Below are 18,980 nucleotides of genomic sequence, written 5' to 3'. Positions count from 1 at the left end.
TTTTGTGTTTATGAGCAAAGAGGGGCAGCTATGAGCACATAATTTTTGCTCTATGTGAAATACTCCTATAAATTAAAAAAATAGATTTTTCCCCAATTGTTTGCAATTTTATAGGATTTTTGTTAAATGTTTGCATTTCTGTGCATGCTTACTTTTATTAAAATCATGAAAAAATACCAAAAATACAATGCATTGCATTTAGATTTTGTGTTCACATTTTAAGATTAATTAATTAATTGATTGATTTATTAAAAGTTAAAATTACAAAAATAGCTCATTTTTGCATTCTTAGCTTTAAATTTTGGATTATTAAGTTTTCTCTTTTAATTTAGGATCAACTAATTTTTATAAATATTACGATTAGATAATTAGCTTAATTTTATAATTTTTGAATTAATTTAGGAATTTAATTTAGATTTTTTTAAATTAATTAAAGAAAGAAAAGAAAAAAAAAAGGAAATTGAAAAGGGCTAATTTTTAAATTCAGTTGGGCCAAATATTTTTGAAGCCCAAATTTTCCCCCCAACCCATCCCAGACCGGGTCGACCCGACCCAACACCCAAGATCCGGACCCTTCTCCTTCTTAAGTTAACCTTAAACCTAATAGACCTGGACACTAAAAAAAGACATCAGTCGCAATACACAAGATGGACCCTAGCCCTAGAGACCTAAGAGATCCGCCATTTTCAATACATAAAATAGACCCCCCCTTAAGATCGTCTTTTTCGAGACCCCCCCCCCCAATCGATTCATCTTCTTCAGCCGTTTTCAATATAGGAACACCCCAAAAACAGACCTCATCCCAACGTCATCCCTCTCTAAAACAAAACTAGCAACAACCAACGTTCACATGTTCCGCCATGAATGGCCACCCCTAAGAGAAAATCTAGCCACTCTCACTTCAGCTTCCTCATTCGAGATGTTGCTTTGCCGGAATTGATCACCGGCGAGTGACGACGCCACTAGCGACGGATCTAGCTGGAAACCCCAAAAACACAGCCGTGATTCTATCACATATACAAAAAAAGAAAAATATTCTAGTTTTTTTCTTCCATTTTTCTGACTTTCACCTCAAAAATCAGAGTTGTTGTCCTCTGATTTCTCGTTCCAGAATGAAGGTCATTTGATGTCGTGTATGGCTTCAAATTTTCTTGTACCGATTCAAGGTTCTGTCAAGGTCCGTGTTCGAGAGTCCTGTCCAATTTGAGTTCCGATCGTGGTTGTGGTTTGTTTCCATCCGTGTAACTGCTGGAATTTTTATTAATTGAAGGCAACTTGAGGTTCAATTCTTTCCTCTTTCATTCTATTCTAATATCGAGTTTGATATGTTTGAGACCTCTTTCTATGGTTTTGTTTGATCCTTGTAGTTGTAAATCTCCCACGTTGAATTAACTGAAAGTATCCCTAGCAGGTGTCCACATTGGAATTGGTCTTTAATCGTTCAAGTAAAAGAATGCATACCAATTATGTGACTTCTACTTATTTGTTAATGTGGATCGATACTCAGAATTCTAATGGTGTATGAGTACCATTCTATTTATCTAGCTCATTTTATGGTTTCTGAAACAATTATGCTAAAAGCTTATCATCTTAGACATTCTTATTAGACAAGATGTTCCTTTCCCATATTGAAAATATTGTGTGATTGGTAAAACGTGGTGATGGAACATTTATTGACCGGAAATAAGTATATGAATTGATCGAATATAAGTATGAATCAAAGTACGCGTTCGTGCAATTTTGGACGAAACAATCTTAATAATAATAAAATGCTATAAATCATGTATACGATCTCTTGACACGAGTATGATTTAAAGAATGAATATTCTTAGAAAAATGGATTGTCACCAGAATACTTTATGCTAAAGATGTATTAGCTACTGTCTGCAAAGTCTTTGTTTTGTTTCTGTAGTTTTATGACAAGTTTCCAGGATTCTTGAGCTCTTGTAAGTCTTAAAACACATTTGAACTATAAGGAAGAAGACTTAATTTTTGTGGTGACCCAAAAGTTCATCACTTAATTTAGAAATGAATTCTGCATTCCGAGGCCTTAAACCCTCTTTTTGCATCACCTCAATTTGCGTGCGCAGTCCAGGCGTGTAGTCGAAAAGTTAATATGTGAACATCTGTGAAAAATGATGAATTTTGACTTTAAAATGAATTTAAGTTGACTTCAGTCAACACTTTGGGTAAATGGATCCGGACCCATGATTTGACGGTTTCGGAGGGTTTGTAGGAAAATATGGGACTTGGGCGTATGCCCGGAATCAAATTTCGAGGTCCCAAGCCCGAGAAATGAATTTTTGAAAGAAATTATTTTGCTAAATTAATTATGAAGTAAAGAAGAGAATTTATGTATGAAACCATTGGTATTGGGACCGTATTTTGGTTTCGAAGCCCGGTACAGGTCTTATATATAATTTGAGTTGAACCTGTGAAATTTTGTAAGAAACGGACTTGAAATGATATGAATCGAACCTTATTTGGAAAAATTGGAAAATTTGATGTTCTTAAGAAAATTTCATGTTTTTGATGCTAAATTCATAGTTGTTGATGTTATTTGAGAGATTTGAATGCACGAGTAAGTCTGTATGATGTTTTTAGGTTGGTGTGTATGTTTGGTTTGGAGCCCCGAGGGCTCGGGTGAGTTTTGGATAGGCCACGGAGTAGAATTGGACTTAGGAAAAATGCAGGTTTCAGCTGTTCTATTGCAGGCTTGCAGGCTGCCTCGCAAATGCGAGTTCGCAAATGCGAACTAGCCCAGGCCAGCCTTCTCTTGCAAATGCGAGTTTTCCATTGCAAATGCGATGTTCCCCATTTTGGCCAGTCGTCGCAAATGCGACATAATGTTCGCAAAAGCGACTTCGCAAATGCGAAGGTCACTTTGCAAATGCGATAACAGCCGAGTCTGGGTTCGCAATTGCGATACCTTCCACCTGTAAATTTACACTTAGATGAATTTTCAACCATTTTTCATATCTTCTCAAAACATAAACTCTCTTGGGCGATTTTCCAAAGAAAACTTCTTCTCCAAATCAATTGTAAGTCGTTTGTAACCATTTTTCTTCAATCTTTAACATCTTTTCACATGATTTTAACTCAAAATCAGTGATTTTCATGGGGGAAATTGAGTGTTTCGGGTAGAACCTAGGTTTTTCAAAAATTGGGGATTTGGACCTCGATTTGAGGTCCGGTTTCAAAACAAATAATATATTTGGATTAGTGGGGGAATGGGTATCCGTTTTTGGTTCGAGCCTCGGGTTTTGACCATGTGGGCCCGGGGACGATTTTGACTTTTTGGGTAAAATTTTGAAAAACTTATTTTTGTGCATTAGAATTGATTTATTTAGCATTTATTGACGTAATTAAGTAACTTGTGGCTAGATACGAGCGAATTGTAGTGGAATCAAGAGGTAAAGCAATAATTGAGACTTGAATTGTGTTAGTAGCATTGAGGTAAGTTTTTGGTATAACCTTAGCTTGAGGGATTAGGAGTCGTGTCTTATTTTCTACATGTTAACTATGGAGTACAGCATATAGGCATGGTGACGAGTATCTATACGTCGGTGTCAGGCATGCCCATGAGTCTTGTATGGTAATTGTTATGACTCTGTTGCGGTTTATGTCATATTTTATTCCCTAACCGGGATGTGTGTTGTGATATTATTGTTCCCTTTTCGGGATGTTGTTGTAATATTATTGTTGCCTTGCCGGGATGTTGTTATATTGCTACTGTTCCCTTGCCAGGATTCTTTTATGATTGGTGCTGATAAATGAAATGGGAGCGGGTTGCACGCCTGCAATGGTAATATGTGAAATGGGAGCGGGTTGCATGCCTGCAACGGTAATATATGAAATAGGAGCGGGTTGCACGTCTGCAACGGTAATATGTGAAATGGAAGCGGGTTGGATACATGCAACGATAATATGTGAAATGGGAGCGGGTTGCACGCCAGCAACGGTAATATGTGAAATGGGAGCGGGCTGCACGCCTGCAACGGTGATATGTAAAATGGGAGCGGGTTGCACGCCTACAAAGGTAATATATAAAATAGGAGGGGGTTGCACGCCTGTAATGGTATCACATGAAATGGGATTGGGTTGCATGCCTGCAACGGTATTACATGTGTACCTATTCTTCTTATTTCCTTATCTTTGCTGGTACTTGATTTATGGCATTCCTTATATTTCCCTACTGTTGTACAGTTGTTATCTGTTACTCCCCGTAGCATCTTTCCGCCACCCAACTTTAGTTGTAATTATCTGTTTCTATTTCTGCTGTATATGATTTAACTGCATAAGTTTATTTGGTAGTTCGGTCCTAGCCTCGTCACTACTTCATCGAGGTTAGACTAGGCATTTACCAGTACATGGGATCGGTTGTGCTGATACTACACTTTGCACTGTGTGCAGATACTGATACCGGAGCGTTTGGACAGCAGTGAGGGTGATGTCTTCAGTCCACACAGGCGATCCGAGGTAGTCCTGCAGACGTCCGCAGGCCTTGGCATCTCCTCCTATCTTTTCTTTTTCTGTTTTTACTTATTCAGAGACAGACTTATGTATTTCATTCAAACCTTGTTTGTAGTATTCTTAGACAGTCTGTGACTTGTGACACCAAATTCTGGATAGTTTTGTACTTCAAATTATGTAGCAGTGTTTGGTTGGAATATTAAGTTTTGGCTTCCGCATTTCCGATTGTTTAATCTTATCCTGTTGTTTAATCACTTAGTATTTTACATTGTTTAATATGCTTAATAAAAAGGGAGATGAATTTGCAATATTCGGCTTGCCTAGCTTCCACGAGTAGGCTCCATCACGACTACCGAGGGAGGAAAAATTTGGGTCGTGACAAGTTGGTATCAGAGCTCTAGGCTACTTAGGTCTCACAATTCATGGACAAGCTTAGTAGAGTCTGAGGGATCGGTATGGAGACGTCTGTATTTATCCCCAGAGGCTACAGAGTTAGGAAAAACTTCACATCTATTCTTCTCTATCGTGCGATTTTGTTCTCTCACTGCTAAATTGAACCCTCTACTCATGTTCTTTCACGAATGGTGAAGTCTCGTACCGCTTCTTCAGCCGAGCGGTAGCTTAGACCGGTGATGGATCAACTACATCTTCAGAGGCCTTGTGGAGGTTGGACAGATTAACCAAGCTCTTCACTATCACTTTCAGTTGTGCATCTTCTGAGGATCCCCAGGATTATTTAGATAGCTGTCATGAGGTTCTCAGGAATATGGGGATAGTGGAGACCAATGGGGTCGACTTTGATACTTTTTGATTATCTGGATCTGCTAAGACTTAGTGGAGGGATTATTGTTTGGCTAGACCAATTGGGTCACCAGCTTTGACTTGGGATTAGTTTTCTCGGCTATTTCTAGAGAAGTTTCTTCCTAGCACTCAAAGAGAGCTTTATCGGAGGCAGTTTGAGCGTCTCCAACAGGGTTCTATGACTGTTACTCAATACGAGACTAGATTTATTGACTTGGTCTATCATGCTCTTCTTATACTTCCCATTGAGAAAGAGAGTGGGGAGGTTCATTGAGGGACTCATTCAGCCTATTCGACTTCAGATGGCTAAGTAGACGGGGAGTAAGATTTCCTTTCAGGATGCAACCAATGTGGATAGGAGAGTCGAGATGGTTCTATCATAAAGGGGTGGTTAGGGGTCTGACAAGAGACCTCGTCATTCAAGCAGATTCAATGATGCCTCGTCTGGAGGCAGTCATTCTTTTGGTAGAGGCCATCCTCCTAGGCCCTTTCAGTCAGCACTTCAGGTTTCTCACAGTGCTTCAGGTGGTCGTGGTTCTCATATGCAGTATTCCGACCAGTAGTCCTATAGTGCACCACTAGCTCCTATCAGTGCGCCTTCGCTTCAGAGTTTTCAGGCTCGTCAGCCCCAACAATCGAGGGCTTGTTTTACTTGTGGCGACATGAGGCACATTGCTAGATATTGCCCTCGAGCACCAAGCGGTTCTCAGCAGCAGGGTTCCCGTGCTATGGTACAAGCACCAAGTGCTCCACCGCTAGCTCCGCCAGCTAGGGGTGGGGTTAGAGGTGCTAGAGGTGGAGGTAGAGGTATTAGAGGTGGAGGTCAGGCAGCTAGAGGTAGAGGACATCTAGCAGTAGGATGTCCCAGAGATATAGTTTAGGGTGGTGGGGCCCAGACCTGATGTTATGCTCTTCCAGCCAGACCTGAGGCTGAGGCTTCCAATGCAGTTATCACAGGTACTGTTCTAGTTTGTAGTAGGGATGCTTCAGTGTTATTTAATCCAGGGTCTACATACTCCTATGTGTCATCTTATTTTGCACCATATCTAGTCATGCCTAGTGATTCTTTGAGTGCTCCTGTATATGTGTCTACATCATTGGGTGATTCTATCATGGTAGATCATGTCCATCTTCATGTGTAGTTGTGATTGGGGATGGATTAGTTATCACCTTACCACACGATTTTGGACTGTCATGCCAAGACTGTGACCGTAGCCTTGCCGGGATTGCCTCATTTAGAGTAGAGAGGGACTCCTAGTCATTATACCCATAGTGTTATCTCATATATGAAGGCTCGGCGTATGGTCGAGAAGGGGTGTTTGGCCTATTTGGCATATGTACGTGATTCTAGTGCTGAGGTTCCTTCTATGGATTCTGTGCTTGTTGTTCGTGAGTTTCCTGATGTACTTCCTTCAGACCAACCGGGTATGCCACCCGACAGAGATATTGACTTCTACATTGATTTGGCTCCGGGCACTCAGCCCATTTCTATCTCGCCGTAACGTATGTCCCCGCCTGAGATGAAAGAATTAAAGGAGCAATTGCAAGACCTGCTTGAGAAAGGCTTCATTAGACCTAGTGTATCGCCTTGGGGTGCGCCGGTGTTGTTTGTTAAGAAGAAGGATGGATCGATGTGAATGTGTATAGATTACCGGCAGTAGAACAAGGTTACAATCAAGAATAAGTATCCATTGCCAAGGATTGATGATTTGTTTGATCAGCTTTAGGGTGAAAAGGTATTTTCGAAGATTGACTTGAGATCTGGCTACCATCGGTTGAGGATTAGGGCGTCTGATGTCCCTAAGATAGCTTTCTGCACTCGGTATGGGCACTATGAGTTCTTGGTGATGTCATTTGGGTTGACAAATATCCCAGCAACTTTTATGGATTCGATGAACTGAGTTTTCAGACCTTACTTGGATTTATTCGTGATAGTCTTCATTGATGACATTTTAATTTATTCCCGCAGCCGGGAGGAGCATGAGCAACATCTGAGAGTTGTTCTTCAGACCTTGAGAGATAGTCAGTTATATGCTAAGTTTTTGAAGTGCGAGTTTTAGTTGGGGTCAGTTGCTTTCTTGGGTCATGTGGTATCAGTAGAGGGTATTCAGGTAGATCCGAAGAAGATAGATGTAGTCAAGAACTGGCCTAGGCCCATATCAGCTACGGAGATCCAGGGTTTTGTGGGTTTGGTAGGCTATTATCGTCGGTTTGTGGAGGGGTTTTCATCTATTGCAGCCCCGATGACTAGGTTGACCCAGAAGGGTGCACACTTTAGGTGGTCGGACGAATGTGAGGTGAGCTTTCAGAAGCTCAAGACAGTTTTAACTACGATGACAGTGTTGGTTTTACCCACAGGTTCAGGGCCATATACAGTTTATTATTATGCATCTCGTATTGGACATGGTGCGGTGTTGATGCAGGATGGCAAGGTCATTGCTTATGCTTCGCGTCAGTTGAAGATTCATGAGAAGAACTATTTGGTCCATGATTTGGAGTTAGCAGCCATTGTTCACGCATTGAATATTTGGAGGCATTATCTATATGGCATGTCATGTGAGGTGTTCACGGATCACAAGAGTCTACAGTATTTGTTCAAGCAGAAGGAGCTAAATTTGAGGCAGAGAAGGTGGTTGGAGCTATTGAAAGACTATGATATCACCATCTTATATCATCTGGGAAAGGCCAATGTGGTGGCCGATGCTTTGATAGGAAGTCAGCCAGTATGGGCAGTCTTGCGTATATTCCGCTCGGTGAGAGACCGCTCGCTTTGGATGTTCAGGCTTTGGCCAATCAGTTTGTAAGGTTGGATGTTTCTGAGCCCGGCCGTGTGTTATCTTGCACAGTCGCTCGTTCTTCATTATTGGACCTTATCTGTGATCAGCAGTATGATGATCCCCATTTGTGCGTCCTAAGAGACACGGTGCAGCACGGAGGTGCCAAGCAGGTTACCTTAGGAGATGATGGAGTTCTGAGATTGCAGGGTCGAGTTTGTGTGCCTAATGTGGATGGACTCCGATAGTTGATTTTAGAGGAGGCCCATAGTTCCCGGTACTCTATTCATCTGGCTGCCGCTAAGATGTATCAGGATCTGCGGCAGCATTATTGTTGGCGGAGGATGAAGAAGGACATTGTTGCTCATGTGGCTCGGTGTTTGAACTGTCAGCAGGTTAAGTATGAGCATCAGAGGCCCGATGGGTTGTTCCAGAAGATTGAGATTCCTGAGTGGAAGTAGGAGTGTATTACTATGGACTTCGTTGTTGGACTCCTACGGACACGGAGGATATTTGATGCAGTGTGGTTTATTGTTGATAGGCTGACCAAGTCAGCACATTTCATTTCGGTGGCAGTTTCCTATTTTTCTGAGAAGTTAGCTGAGATCTATATCTGGGAGATTGTTGTCTTCATGGTGTACCTGTGTCTATCAATTTGAATTGATGTACGCAGTTTACCTCACATTTCTGGAGAGCAATTCAGCGAGAGTTGGGCACACGAGTTGAGTTGAGCACAGCGTTTCATCCTGAGACTGACGGGCAGTCCGAGCGGACTATTCAGATTTTTGAGGATATGCTCTGAGCTTGTGTCATTGACTTTGGAGGCTCATGGGATCAATTTTTGCCTTTAGCAGAGTTTGCCTACAAAAACAGCTACCAGTTGAGTATCTAGATGGCTTCTTATGAGGCTTTGTATGGTAGACAGTGTTGGTCGCCGATTGGATGGTTTGAGCCGGGAGAGGCTCAGTTGTTGGGTACGGATCTGGTGCAAGATGCCTCAGACAAAATTCATTATGAATTTTTGAAAGAAGTTATTTTGCTGAATTAATTATGAAGTAAAGAAGAGAATTTATGTATGAAACCATTCGTATTGGGCACGTGTTTTGGTTTTGGATCTCGGTATAGGTCTTATATATGATTTGAGTCGAACTTGTGAAATTTGGTAAGAAACGGACTTGAAATGATATGAATCAAACCCTATTTGACAAAATTGAAAAATTTGATGTTCTTAAGAAAATTTCATGATTTTGATGCAAAATTCATAGTTGTTGATGTTATTTGGGAGATTTGAATGCACGAGCAAGTCCGTATGATATTTTTAGGTTGGTGTTCATGTTTGGTTTGGAGCCCCGAGGGCTCGGGTGAGTTTTGGATAGGCCACAGAGTAGAATTGGACTTGGGAAAAATGCAGGTTTCAGCTGTTCTATTGCAGGCCAACAGGCTTTGCATTTGCGAAGCCTGACTCACAAATGCGAGTTCGCAAATGCGAGGGCTGAGTCGCAAATGCGAACTAGCCCAGGCCAGCCTTCTCTCGCAAATGCGAGTTTTCCATCGCAAATGCGATGTTCCCCATTTTGGCCAATCGTCGTAAATGCGGCAGAATGTTCGCAAAAGCGACTTCGCAAATGCGAAGATCGCTTCGCAAATGCAATAGCAACAGAGTTTGGGTTCACAATTGCGAACCCTGGTCTCAATTGCGATAGGTACAACTTGTAAATTTACACTTAGACGCATTTTCAACCATTTTTCACATCTTCTCAAAAACAAACTCTCTTGGGCGATTTTCCAAAGAAAACTTCTTCTCCAAATCAATTGTAAGTCGTTTCTAACTAGTTTTATTCAATCTATAACATCTTTTCACATGATTTTAACTCAAAATCAATGATTTTCATGGGGAAAATTGGGTGTTTCGGGTAGAACCTAGGTTTTTCAAAAATTGGGGATTTGGACCTCGAGTTGAGGTCCGATTTCAAAACAAATTATATATTTGGGTTCGTGGGGGAATGGGTATTCGGGTTTTGGCTCTAACCTCGGGTTTTGGCCATATGGGTCCGGGGGCGATTTTTGACTTTTTGAGTAAAACTTTGGAAAACTTATTTTCATGCATTAGAATTGATTCATTTAGCGTTTATTGATGTAATTAAGTAACTTATGGCTAGATACGAGCGAATTGGCGGTGGAACCAAGGGGTAAAGCGATAGTTGGGACGTGAATTGTGTTCGTGTCATCGAGGTAAGTGTTTGGTCTAACCTTAGCTTGAGGGATTAGGAGTCGTGTCTTATTTGCTACGTGTTAATTGTGGAGTACGACGTATAGGCATGGTGACGAGTATCTATACGTTGGTATCAAGTATGCCCGTGATTCTTGTATGGTAATTGTTAGGCGAAATACAAAAGTTAGCACCTCAACTATGGACCAAAATCCTTGTTACACACTTTTTGCGGACAAAAATAACTGTACACACTCAACCTTTTAAGAGCGTGTCCAATACACACTACTTTTATATTTAAGCATCTCAGAAAAAGTGAGGCATGTCATGCACCAATAATATATACTACGTGTCATTAATTTTAAAATAAAATAAATTAATGTGAAATTACAAATATACCCCTAAACTATTCTCCTTTCCATACCTTTCTCTTCTCCATGGGAGATTGACGCCGACACCACAAAAAATCCACAACTATCACCTTTAGATTATAAAGCAAAATTAGGAACTCAAATACATTAATCACGAGTTTGTGAGTCTAGATTCAAATCTGACACAAGAAATATGATGCAAAACTCAAAACTCCATTAAAGTTGGTTATGGCCAAATCCATGGTTGCTCGATTCGTGGTCATCTTCTTCGATAAAAAAAATTAGGTGTTTTGATAGTTGATTATGGCCAGAATCTGTGGCATTATTCAGTACAATAAGCAACCAAAGTGATGAAAGCGCAAGCAACAAAGAACAACTTTATAAAAATGGCCTGTAAATAACAAATCGAATCAATTGATTCTCGACATCTTTTGACTCATCTCCGATATCCCTCTACACCAAATTAATATTGTACCAAATTAAATTTGTGTTCTTAAATTGTTACCACTAAATTACAATTCAAACCCAAATTTATAAAATTCTCTTAGATATAGATTTCTTTTAACTTTCTCTATCAATTTCTTCTAAAGTCATTTTATATTATTGTTATTCTTAAAATGGTGGACAGGGGTGGGGAAGAAGATGAAAATGGGAAAAGGAGGAAGGTCAGCAACAAACTAATAGGGGCAGAGTTCTGGGGAAGAAGAACAGGGAGGGGTGGGTTAAAGTGAAGGGAAAAAAAATCATTTGAAAAGCAAAAATTTAAAATTTTGACACATGTGTCACACCTCCTTTTTACCTACACCCCCCGTGAAGGGGCGTAAAGGGAATTTTTCCAATTAAGGGACAATCGAAATGGAATTTATTATTTAATTCAGAGTCGCCACTTAGGAGATTTATGGTGTCCCAAGTCACCGGTTGAATCCCGAATCGAGGAAAAGATTGACTATGTATAACAGTCCGCGAACCAGAAATCCAAGTAAGGAATTATGTTAACCTGGGATAAGGTGTTAGGCATTCCCGAGTTTCGTAGTTCTAGCACGGTCGCTCAACTGTCATATTCGGCTTATTTATCTGATTTTAATACATGTTGAACCTGTGTGCAAATTTTAACTGTGTACCGCTTTTATTATTATTATTTTTACCGAGAATTGCAACATCGTGAAAATACATCTCGAACCACGTCACATCAATGCACCCGTGGTTATTGACACATTTCAACTCTGTTGAGATTTGGATTTGGGTCACATAAAGGTGCACCCGAGTTTAGGAAGAAAACATTATTAAATACGCGCCTAAGGATACTAGCGCGTTGTTATTTTGAGAAAAGCCGTAAATTTCGCTATGCGGCCTGTCTCAAAATCTAAGCATTTGAAATAACTGTCCATTGAGGGCCCCGCAATTTGTGTATTCTTATTTTTCGAGGCTCGTCTAATTCATTATTTTTTTAAGGAATTTGCAACGTCGTGGAAATGCATCTCGAACCACGTCACAATCAATATATCCGTGATTGTCGACATATTTTGACTTCGTTGAGATTTGGATTTGGGCCACATAAATGTACACCAGGGTTTAAGAAGGTAATGTTATTAAAGTACGCGCCTAAAGAGACTAACGCATGATTATTTTGGGAAAAGACCATGAAATTCGCTAAACGGCTCGCCCCGAAATTTAAGTATTTCAAATATACATTTGATGAAGGCCCCGCGACTTATGTGCTCTATTTAGCGAGGCTCGTCTCATTTCATTTATAGGTCCATCCTCAAGTGACCTAAGATTTTCTAATTAATTTGTCTCTAAAACATGGGAAAAATCCTAATCGATTTTGTCAAAGGCCAAAAACAGTAATTGCAAACCAAAATGTCTCAGGGCTCAAGGATAAGCCCGAAAAAATGTGAATTGGCACACCCAAAAGCCGGCCCGACGTAGTCTTCAGCCGAGGCCCATGCGATTATACAAATAAGGTAAAACTCGCGCCATTTATTAAAGCGCTAAGCTCATGTGGCCTGGAATTAGGTTGATCACTAGACCGACGCAGCTTCAGCGGAATCAAATCGAGTACCCATCGGAATTACTGCGTCCTTTTACTCGAATGAACAGAACATGGTTTGAAGATTAAATTATTTCAACTACTTAACTACTGGTCCGTTTTTTACTAAAGGTGGAAGAGCAAATTAAGAGGTAGCTTTGAGTTCGACAACAAGATTGCGTATCAAGCCTTCAAGAATTAGCCTATTGGTCATACACTTCTACCAACGCTAGTTAACACATATATAGTATGAACTAATTTGCATGATATGAGTTACCGCAATACAATACATGCTCAACTGGACATCAAACTCGATTTCAAATCCAACTGTTTCCAACTTTTCTTTTTGAACATAAATGAACACTAAACTACACATACACCCATTGTACTGAATTGCAGTAGATAATCACAAATTTGAATGGGTTCGAAGCAGTTCAAAGGTAGTTTATTACAAGTTGTAGATTCAGCCATTCCAAATTACTTAAACAAACAGTCCTAATTACAATGCAAACCATTACATTAAATTATAAGGAAGATATAGTAGCTACTGAAGTTTTCCAATGAAGTTAGGTTTCCATTTCATTTTTATTTCAACCAAACTCTACATGATGTGGAGATTCAGCATGTACCTGGATTGGAAAAACTGGACAAGAAGAGGGAGAAGTCAGCAGCAGGCAAGCAGCAGACAATACAGCAGCAATGGGATTCAGAACAGCTCCAAAACCAGTTTTTTGAAAAAAACCAGAACAACACTCAACCACAACCCAGAATGAGTTTGTCCACCAACAGCAATACAAACACCCAAGATAGAACAAACTGAGCTCGGATAAGTTCAGAAGCAGAATCAATAGACTGTCAAATAGATTCAACAATCAAAAGGAGCAAGAACCAGTGCTTAGAATCTGAATTCTGCCTAGAACTCAATGTAACAATATCTTTTTCTTAAACTCTTTCTTAGAACTAATTCAAGACTCAAAAAATATTCCTCTCAGATTCACTTTTTCCTCTCTTCAAGTCCCTCTCCAGATTTTCCAAAGATCCCCCTCCCTTTAGATTTTTCCGCCCCCTCTTCTGTCTGAAAATGACTCTATATATAACCCCCAAAGCAGGCCTGCCCCCTCTACCTTATCAGATTTTTTGCCCATGATATTCCCTTACAGCCCATTATCAAGTGTCTTCTGCCCAAAGGTATGGGCAGCTAATAATTAATCCCCCATGATTTTATGTTTTGTTCCCCACTAATACTAAACAATTCCTTAGTTTAATGGTGCTTTAATACTTAGTGGACAAAACACTCAAACTACCCATTTCCTCCTGTTTTCAATTCCCAAATTACCCCCTAAAGCCCTGAAATTACTGTCCTACCCACTAACCAAGCTGAATCCGACAAACTAACAGCTACGACCAATTCAAATCAGCTAATAATTCAATCAGTAATTCAAACTAGAACTCAGGTCAGATCAAATAGCATAAAGACCAATGCATTTGAACAAAATCATATTGAACTACCAAGTTCAAATTTCAGACCATGATTGGCACAAATACAGGGGAATGACTAACTAAGTTCCCAGTTCTAAATCAAACAAGATGCATGAAATACTCTCACACACCGGATGAGCACAACTGCATTTATAATGTAAAATGACGAATAACAAAACGAACAAGGAATCAGACATCACAGAAAGTGAGATCATTTGAACTAGTAATACTAATATCCAATTACAAGGTTAGACACAGTTTTGTGCAAGAACATTGCGGGCCCTGACCCTCACAACCAAACTAGAAAGACAAACATACTTAAACGATGCAACATATGCCAATTGACCAAGACGAGAAAAAGCTCGACCAAGTAAAAGGTTATTGAAAAAAGGCAGAATCAGAAGAAAAATTGAAAAATTAATAAAACTAAACCAAAGAAATAAACAGATATATACAAATACAAAATGGAACAAACGGGAAAGGCAGAAATACCTCAAGAACTATGACACTAGTCGATCCCGACTTGGACTCTAACTCGGACTTTTTGAGGTCGAACGAACCTTAATTGAGTGTTCTCAACTGAGAACATTTCGACTAAAGTCGATTAGACCCCAAATCATCCTTTAGTTGGGACAGATTTCAACCTCTGGCCTTCTAGGGTTCTTGGGGGTTTGATTTGGGGTTCGAGTGGTTCTGGTCTGATTCGAACCAAACCAACGGTGGTTTGGTAACGAGGGAGGTCAGTGAGATATACGGTATGAATTTGGGACTGGTTGGGGTAGATCTAGGTCTACTCGAATCTTCGAATGAAGATTCGAGAAGTTTGAGGATGATTCGAAGCAAACGGGTACTGGATTTGGATTTGGGGTGGTTAGATGTTTTAGGGGTGTTAATTTGGGGGTCATTGGATGAACTAGGGTTCTAGACTGGTTCTTCGATCTGATATTCGAAACAGATGGTGATGATTCGAGGACAACAGAGGGTAGATTTGGAAAGAGGAGGGTGTGGTGGTTCAGGGGTGTGAAGATGGGGGTCATTGGACCACCGGAACCGCCGTGAGGCGATTTATGGTGGGCGGTGCACGGTGGAAAGAGGCGAGGGTATGTTTGGTCTCTGAAACTCAGAGACGAAGAGGTGAGGGGGGTTGGTTTAGGGGGGCGTGGGGGTAAGGAATCAAGGTTATATACAGGGGGAGTATATACGGGGGTGTTTTAATCCTGGCCGTTGGATCAAGCATGACCAACGGCTAGGATCAAGGAGCTAATCAAATACGGTGTCGTTTGGTTTAGTGTTGGGGTTGGGCTTGATCCGGGTAACGGGTCGGGTAATGGGGTTACAGGTGAGGGCGGAGTGATCTTTACCGTTGATCCAGTGAGATCAACGACCCAAATTGAGAGTGACAAAAACGACATCGTTTGGACGGTTGTATTACCAGCCTAACTGGACCGGGTAAAAAGGGTATTCGGACTGGGCTGTAAGGGGTTATTTTGGTTTGGGCCTGGTCTATTTAATTCAAAACTGGCCCAGTCCGACTTCTCTTTATTTCTTCCTTTTCTTCTATTTTCTTTTCAATTCATAATTACCAACTAAAAATCCTAATTATAAAATTGACAATTAGCTAAAACATTAACTCTTAATAATAGCTATCACACGAAGTTAAACATCAAATAAAGATAAAATCACAAAATTCGGACATTAAATGCAAAGTACATATTTTTGGTGATTTTTCCATTTTTGTAAAACAAACTTGTTTAATTAAATCCTAAATTGTAAAATTAAATCCTAATTTGCAAAATTAAATCCTAAATGCACATGCAACACATATTTTTGTATTTTTCTTAATTAAAGTAGAAATAAACATGCACAGACAGAATACAAGTAAATCACAAACAACACAAAACCATTTATTTATTTTTTTGAATTTTGGGAGTAGTTCTCATAGGGCAAAAATCACGTGCTCACAGGTAACATGAGCCTTGTGTCCGACAGCACAAAGAGTTTTCGTGTAAAGATAAAGTTAGCGGATACGAGCGATTTTTGCCCGTTGGAATACTCCGTGTGAAGCATTTTTGAAAGATTTGACCGAACCTCTGCTTCAAAGGTTTCCTACATATCCCTGGCTAAAAGGGAATCAGGTCAATGTAGTTCGGGAAGTGTTGGTAGCTGGGACTACCATGAAGCTGTGGATTTACCGTTACTGCTGTTGCTGCTGTCGCTACTTACTGACCTCCTTGTAACACCTTGATAAAAAAAAGAAGTTATACTAAGCTACGGTCTATGAATTACAATGATTTATTCTCAAACTTGGTCTTGTGACTGTCGTTGCCTTGTTGCTTTGTTGTCTTGCTGCCTTGTGTTTCCTCTGATGTTTCTTTGCTTCTGACTTGACTTGCATTCTCTCTTGGTGCCTAATTTGAACTGCTTATTTCCTTCTTGTGAGCTTCGAATTATTTTTCCTTCGAAGTTTGAACTGCCTTCTTCTGACTAGTGTTGCCTTCCTTCCGACTTCCGAATTTTAACTTATGCTGGGGATTTTTGTTGTAACCCTCCGCTTTACTGACTTCAAACTTCAATGTATTCCTCTGTTATATGGGCGGGCTCCCAGTTTCACAACTTGAAAATAAAATGACATTCCTTTCTTCAGGCGGGCTCCTGACTTCAACAACTCCGAAAAATAAAACGTCATTCCTCTCTTCAGGCGGGCTCCTGACCTCAATAACAACTTCGAAAATAAAAACGTCATTCCTTTCTTCAAGCGGGCTCCTGACCTCAATAACAACTTCAAAAATAAAGTGTCATTCCTTTCTTCAGGCGGGCTCCTGACTTCAATCAACAACTTCGAAAAATAAAATGTCATTCCTTTCTTCAGGCGGGCTCCTGACTTTAATCAATAACTTCGAAAAATAAAACGTCATTCCTTTCTTCAGGCGGGCTCCTGACTTCAATCAATAACTTTGAAAAATAAAACGCCATTCCTTTCCTCAGGCGGGCTCCTGACCTCAACAACATCTTCGAAAAAATAAAAACGCCATTCCTTTCTTCAGGCGGGCTCCTGACCTCAACAACAACTTCGAAAATAAAAACGCCATTCCTTTCTTCAGGTGGGCTCCTGACTTCAATCAACAACTTCGAAAAATAAAACGCCATTGTTTCCCCTTACCTCCTAAACCATTTTCCTTCTAACTTGAATTATCTTTCTTCAAAACTACTTCCCTCAAAACTTGTACTGTCTTCCTTCTTCAAAACTACTTCCCTCAAAACTGGTGTCTCATTTCTCTGCGAACTGCTGGGGATAACACTTTTTCAAAAATATATTATCTTACTCCTTCAAAGACTACTTCCCTTAAGACTGATGTTTCATTCCTCTGCAAACTGTTTCCTTTTGCAAAACTGGTCTTCCTTTTTTTCTTCTTTTTTTGTTATCTTCTTCCTTCGAAGACTACCTCCCTTAAAACTCGTGTTATCTACCTCCTGACATTGCTTTTTTTAAAACTTGTTTTTCCTTCTCCCGAAAAACTGCTGGGGATATCGCTTTTCACCAAACTTGTGTTAGACTTCCCGAAAATTTTCGAAATGAACGAAAATTTTCTGCCCCAGTTTGACAATCTTTCTTGTGGCGCATCTTTTCGTCATCAGTAACATTCCCTGTCCCTACTTCAAATTAAAGAAAATTTGGTCAGTTTCAAATGTGGTGGTTGGTTGTGATACTCCTGCCGGGGATGCTATCAACCATTTTCCCATCTATGCGTTGTCTGGCCATCTTGAAGCTTGGCTGATACCTTCCGACCTTCTTGACGATTCCTTATTCACAAACCTCTTAACCATTTTCCCAGTCTCCTTATCTGACCTCATGTATTTTCATGACAGCTGATCTCACTTGAAGATCTTGCATGTTCATTGATTAACCACTCCCTCCATCGTCTGTGTTACTGAAATACCTTTTTCCGGTGCAGACCCAATTTCTTCTTTTGCGGTACTGTCCGTGAACTGGCATTTCCCCAACCTTTGAGTCTCCTATGAATTTCCCAATTATGTCCATTGCTTTCCGCGTTGTTCTTTCTTGATTTTCCGCTGGCCTTGGCCTTATAACCCTCGATTTCTGCTGGGGATATCCTTCTTGACACTGGTCCACCCTTTTGTCAATCTCATCATCGAATATACCCTTGGTTCAATCACCCTGGCCCTCCTTTTGTTGCACTGTCCCTGAATTGATATGGACCAATCTTGGGTATTTTGCGCGAACCTCAAAGCATGTTGACTATTACTAGCTCAGTGCGCTTGTTCTTTCCTGACTTATACCACTTTGATGTATTAGTCAGATCTCGTCTTGCATAATTGGAAAGCTGATGGCAAATTATGAAATCATTTCTCACTTGTTCTGACCAAAGAGACTCAAGAAGAAGAAATGACTAAGGTAAAAGGAACGGAGTAAAAGACAAAAGGAAGATATGACTCTTAACGAGAAAAACTACAAAGTAAAACCTATCAGATGTGGATACCAACTCTATTGGCCATGACATGCACATGTGGCCTGTCATTAATCGCCTTTCACAATCTTCGTCTGGTGCTTTCCTATTTGATTCTCAATTTTATTCGACTTGTAGTGCCCGAAGGGTTTTCACTATCAAGCCTCTCTCATTTTGGTTTTTCTCTCAACTTATAGCCGCCTCAAGGTGCCCGTGAAGGTTTTCACCGATAAGACTCTCTCATTTTATTACTTTTCTATCGGGGATCAAAGTGTTATTCTCGACTTCCATTTGCATGACTTGGCATCTTCCGAAGACTGGTCAAAAGGTCTTTCTTTGGACCGTGACATGGGATTTTGGATAGGGCTAGAAAGAAAG

At 40.3% G+C, this 18,980-nt stretch overlaps 1 long non-coding RNA gene across 1 annotated transcript; it reads left to right on the top strand.

The window, feature by feature from the left end:
• The first annotated feature begins 623 nt into the window (after window positions 1–623).
• LOC107800687 (uncharacterized) lies at window positions 624–4,706 on the top strand. Its single transcript, XR_012707453.1, has 3 exons — window positions 624–1,280; window positions 3,748–4,039; window positions 4,414–4,706. It is a non-coding gene; the product is annotated as an uncharacterized LOC107800687 (long non-coding RNA).
• The last annotated feature ends 14,274 nt before the right edge of the window (window positions 4,707–18,980 follow it).

This window comes from Nicotiana tabacum, chromosome 1, assembly GCF_000715075.1.
Source record: "Nicotiana tabacum cultivar K326 chromosome 1, ASM71507v2, whole genome shotgun sequence".
Taxonomy (NCBI): Eukaryota; Viridiplantae; Streptophyta; class Magnoliopsida; order Solanales; family Solanaceae; genus Nicotiana; species Nicotiana tabacum.
Note: the sequence above shows the minus strand (reverse complement) of the source record. Positions and strands in the feature narration are given on the sequence as shown.